At 34.3% G+C, this 5,461-nt stretch overlaps 1 non-coding gene across 1 annotated transcript; it reads left to right on the top strand.

Moving 5' to 3' along the window:
• The first annotated feature begins 4,482 nt into the window (after nt 1-4,482).
• Nucleotides 4,483-4,589, top strand: LOC136215848 (small nucleolar RNA R71). Its single transcript, XR_010682851.1, has one exon. It is a non-coding gene; the product is annotated as a small nucleolar RNA R71 (small nucleolar RNA).
• Nucleotides 4,590-5,461: the final 872 nt, after the last annotated feature.

Below are 5,461 nucleotides of genomic sequence, written 5' to 3'. Positions count from 1 at the left end.
TTTTTTTCTTTTTTTTTCAAGAAAAAACATTGTTCTCTTTTCTTTCCTTTTTCTCTTTTGCTCCTATTTTTGTTTTTTTTTGTTTTTTTGTGTTTTTTTTGTTTTTTTGTTTAAGAGAAAACTTTGTTCTCTTTGATATGCATTTATTTTTGCATTTTGAAGGAACTAGGAACCATTTTGAATCAATATACAAGACATGTATATAATGTAGGCTCTAAAATTGGATTAATGAAAATGTCTCAAAATATTTTGAATTTTCTTCCACAAATAGGAACCAAAGAAAAAGTTAAGCGTGCAAAAGGAATATTCGGGTTGTAATGTGTTTAATTCAAAGAAAGGGCTTCCGCTCAAACTTGGCTACCTAAAGTATTCAGGTGGCTAATGAAAGGCTAAACTTGATGGGTGATTCTAATGCCCTTATCATATTAAAAGCACAGTCTAATGTTAAATTTAATATTGAAACTTAAAACCCACAAGTTCTAGAATATCATCAATATATAAGGACACTCATGAAAGAAATTATGTGTAAAAACACATTAATTTAGGCTCAAAAATTCTCACAAAAGGTAATGTTATCCATGACAAAACTTTGTTCGTTCAATATCAAGCATGTATTATGAAAAATAAACTTATAAAAGTATATAATTAATCAACAGTGCTTTACTTATCAATGCTCCTAAATTAGTTTACACTAATTCTCAAAGTTCAACATCCATTTAAAGCTACCTAATCAATTATGTCCCCAAAATCACTATTTTCAAAGATAAATTTCCACCTGTAAAGTGTAGGCAATATCAAATCAAGAAAAGAAACTCCAATGCATACATGAATCACAAAACGACACAAATCTCCTCCCCATACTTGAAAAACACGATGTCCTCGTTGTAAGGAAGAGATGAAGAAAACCATTAGGAGAAAATAAAACATGCATAAGATGAAAAATGAGATAATAAAACCAAAAATGAATAAATAAAGAAAAGTTTAAGAAAAACTGCCCCTTTATGCATTTCTATTGGGAGAACCCGGCGGAGAAGGAGTGAATTCCACATTTTGCTTGCGGAAGTAAGACATCATCTTCCGACCAAAGGATTGTTGTTCTCGACGCATGGCTTCCACTTGTCCCGCTAAAATTTTATGGTTGGACTCCATAACATCCAGCCGTTGGAGGACGAGCTTCCAACCTGCAATGTCCGCATCATCGCCACTCTCATATGTATCTTCACCACTTGCAGCATTGTCAGATTGGGTAACAAGAGTCTCCTGGATTTTGCTACTTTGCATTGGAACAACCCCATCTCCCCTTTTTCCTACCATGAATCTTGTTGTTCTTTCCTCAAAAGGAATAAACACCTCTGTATCCCCATGGGTAGTGATCAAGCGAGCATTCCGCAATAATAAATCATCCAAGAAACTTAAAGAATCATCGACATGAGGTGCAAAATCAACCAATTCCCCAAGACACCCTAAAATAATCCCGGTCACCATATGCCTCATTCCAAGTGTTTGACTTGTCGCTCGGGAACAATAAGACAATCGCTGGAAAATGATGGAAATGGAACAAGGAGTTTTTCCCTCCTGCAATAAAGATAAGAGGAAAATATCTTTCGTTTGGATTTTACTACTTTCCACACGCCCAAACAAAGCTGGGCACAAGTACTTGTGGAAGAGCATTAATCCATTGTCTTGAATAAAATGGTTAGAAGAATTCTTAGTTACAAAAGTATTAAGTCCAGAAATTTCATTCCAAAAACCAATTGGAGAATATTTACTAGGCATAGAATGAGTGTTCTTAATAGGAAATTTAAACCAATTATGCATTTCCTTAAAACCGAATTGATATTCAACCCCATTATGCCTAAATTTGAATTTATCCTTCTTCTTAGAATTAACATACTCCAAAGTAACAAAAAAATTCTAAGCACCATAACCTTCTAACTGGAAGTTTCATGTTAGAAAAAAATTCACACTTCATAATTTTTAAATATTTCTTAAAATCATTAGTGAAATTATATTTCTCCAACATGGAATAGTCTAAGTGATACATACCCAAAAAACCTTTTCTACGAAAGGCAAGAAATTTATCACCTTCTTCATGAGAATATAATGGAAAAGGACAATTAAACTGAGTAGCAAGACTCATACCTTGATCTATGTCTTCCATGGAAGTAGTAGCTTGCTCCTTCCCTTTCTTTTTGACATTTTTCTTGAAACGACCCATTATGGATAGAAGAAAAGAAGAAATTGATGTAAGAAAGATGTAAGGATGAATGTAACCCAAAGAAAAGAGAAGAGATTGGGTAAAAATTAGGAATTTGGAGGAACCCCAATTTGAAAATTTAGAGATTTCTAAGGTTAGGGTTTAAGCAAGAGAGAAGAGAAAAAGGATGAATAAGTAATAATAAAAACATAAAACAAAATAAATAAATAAATAAAGTAAATAATAAATTTGTTTTTTTTATATTATATAATGTCAACAGCACTTTCCAAAAGGAAAGTGTTGTTGGTGGCGTGTACAACTCTTTCTTTTGTTAGAGTTGTACACGCAACCCTTAAATAAAATTGGGTGTCTCTCTTCCGCGGTCGCGGAAAATTCTGCGCGCGAGACAGAGAGACACTAATATGTACCGCATGCGTGCTTTGTTCCGCGCGCGGCACAAATGGGAGCATAGATGTGGAACTTTGTCCCACGCTGCTCTCATTATGAGATAGTGGTATTATATTTTTTTTTTCTTTTTTTTTTAAATAAAACTTAACTTATAAATACTTATTCTTACTTTATGAATTTAATGATCGAAATCTCCCGACTAAGAATTTTATCGTCAAAATAAATTTTACATCGTTGTCCATTGGCTTTAAATATTTCGCCCTTCGAATTTTTTAATTCTAAAGCCCCATTGTCAAAGACTCTTATAACTTCAAACGGACCACTCCACCGAGATTTAAGTTTACCCGGAAAGAGTTTTAACCTTGAATTAAATAGAAGAACTTTATCCCCTATATTAAAATGCTTAACATGAATATGTGCATCATGCCACTTCTTAGTTCGTTCTTTATAGAGTTTAGCATTTTCATATGAGAAAAGCCGCAGTTCATCTAACTCGTTTAATTGCAATTTTCTTTTAAATCCGACTTTAGACATATCAAAGTTAAGTGTTTTTATAGCCCAATAGGCCTTGTGCTCCAATTCAACGGGCAAATGACATGCTTTTCCATAAATTAACCTATAAGGTGACATGCCAATGGGAGTTTTGAATGCTGTACGATATGCCCATAGGGCATCGTCCAATTTTTGTGACCAATCTTTTCGTGAACTGGAAACGGTTTTCTCAAGAATCCATTTTAATTCTCGATTAGATATCTCCACTTGGCCACTAGTTTGTGGATGATATGGTGTAGATACCCTATGGTGAACATCATATTTCCTAAGCAAAGCATCAAAAGTACGATTAATGAAATGCGTACCTCCGTCACTTATGATGACTCTAGGAACTCCAAATCGAGTAAATAATTTCTTTAAGAACTTAGTTACTACCTTAGAATCATTTGTTGGCGAGGCGATTGCCTCTACCCATTTGGACACATAGTCCACAGCCACTAGAATATAATTCTGCCCAAAAGAAGTAGGAAAAGGACCCATAAAGTCTATTCCCCATACATCAAACAACTCTACCTCTAACATGTTGGTTAATGGCATAGAATCCCTCTTACTTATATTGCCGACTCGTTGGCATCGATCACATCTTTGCACAAAATCACGTGCATCTTTGAATAATGTTGGCCAATGAAAACCACATTCAAGGACACGAGATGATGTTTTTAAACTTCCATGATGGCCTGCATATGGACTAGAATGACAAGTGGTTAAGATATCAATATATTCGTCCTCACTCACACATCTCCTAATGAGTCCATCCCCACAGACTTTAAACAAGTATGGTTCCTCCCAAAAGTAATGTTTGGAATCAGAAAGAAATTTCTTTCTCTGTTGATATGTAAAATCATGGGGAGTGCCCACGATTTGGATTATTTGACCATGAGGAATTTTGATTAGGCCTCTAACCAGAACTGTAATTATTAGGATATGGATTTCCCCGTGCTTGTCCTTGGACATAATTAACTTGCTCCTCTGTACTTGGTTGTCCCAAGGGACATTCAAGTTCATAATGTCCACTTTGTCCACACATTGTACAAGTTGGTTGATTACCCATACTCATTTTCTCAATCTTATTGGTTAATGCTGAAATTTGTGCCTGCAAAACAGTCATTGGGTCAGTAGTAATAATTCCTTTCATAGGTTGAGAAGATGATTCCTTTGCTCTCTCACTTGGCAACATGCAATTGTTAGTAGCCATTTCTTCCAATAAATCATAGGCATCAGTAGTAGTTTTCCTCATAAGTGATCCTCCGGATGCTGAATCAATAGTGGTTCTGGTGGCAGGATTAACTCCATTGTAGAAAGTCTGCATAAGTAACTCTCTTGGAAGGTTATGATGGGGGCAACTCCGCTGCAAATCCTTAAAATGTTCCCATGCTTCATATAATGATTCAGAATCAAATTGTGTAAATGTAGTAATTTCCTTTATCAACTTGGCTATTTTTGCCAAAGGAAAATACTTGGATAAAAATGATTGTGCCAATTGATCCCAAGTTGTAATGGATCTTGGTGGTAATGAATTTAACCAAGCTTTGGCTTTATCCTTTAAAGTAAATGGAAAAAGCCGAAGCTTAATTGCTTCGGTAGGAACATTATTAATTTTAAATGTATCACATATCTCCAAAAAATTTGCTAAATGAGAGTTTGGATTTTCATTTGGCAAACCATAAAATTGGATACAATTTTGCATCATTTGAAGTAAAGCTGGTTTTATTTCAAATTGATTTGCATTAACCGTCGGACGAACCACTCCTTGTTGCGCCCCATTCACTGCTGGAATGGCATAATCCATAAGTCTTTGCTCGGGTAGATTTGCCATCTTGTCTTTCAATTTTTTTTGTTTTTCGTTTCTGTTTACAAAATTTTTCAATCTCTGGGATAAATGTTTCAAGCTTTTCCTTAGAACTTCTTGTCCTAGGCATGTACTTGAATTAAAAAAAAAATCTGCAAAATTGAAAAGAAAAAAAAATATCAGTAAAAAAAAATAAAAAAAAATGAATGTAATCCAAAAGTTAGACTAAGTAAAATAATGGCAATAAACAGAATTGCTCCCCGGCAACGACGCCAAAAACTTGTTGAGCCTTTTCTGCAAGTGCACAGTTTCCTTGTAGTAATAAAAGATGTCGATCCCTCGAGGAACAAAGTTATTACTCACTATCACTTAATCCGTTTCTTTTGTTTACAGAAATCAAATATAAGAATGTTTTTAATTATCTAATTAAAACTAATCTAATTACTTGAATCTAAAGATCAAACTTAAATATGCATTTGAATAACAAGTTAGAGACAGATGATAAAAACTTAATG

The sequence above is a fragment of the Euphorbia lathyris genome, chromosome 1 (assembly GCF_963576675.1).
Source record: "Euphorbia lathyris chromosome 1, ddEupLath1.1, whole genome shotgun sequence".
NCBI lineage: Eukaryota > Viridiplantae > Streptophyta > Magnoliopsida > Malpighiales > Euphorbiaceae > Euphorbia > Euphorbia lathyris.
Note: the sequence above shows the minus strand (reverse complement) of the source record. Positions and strands in the feature narration are given on the sequence as shown.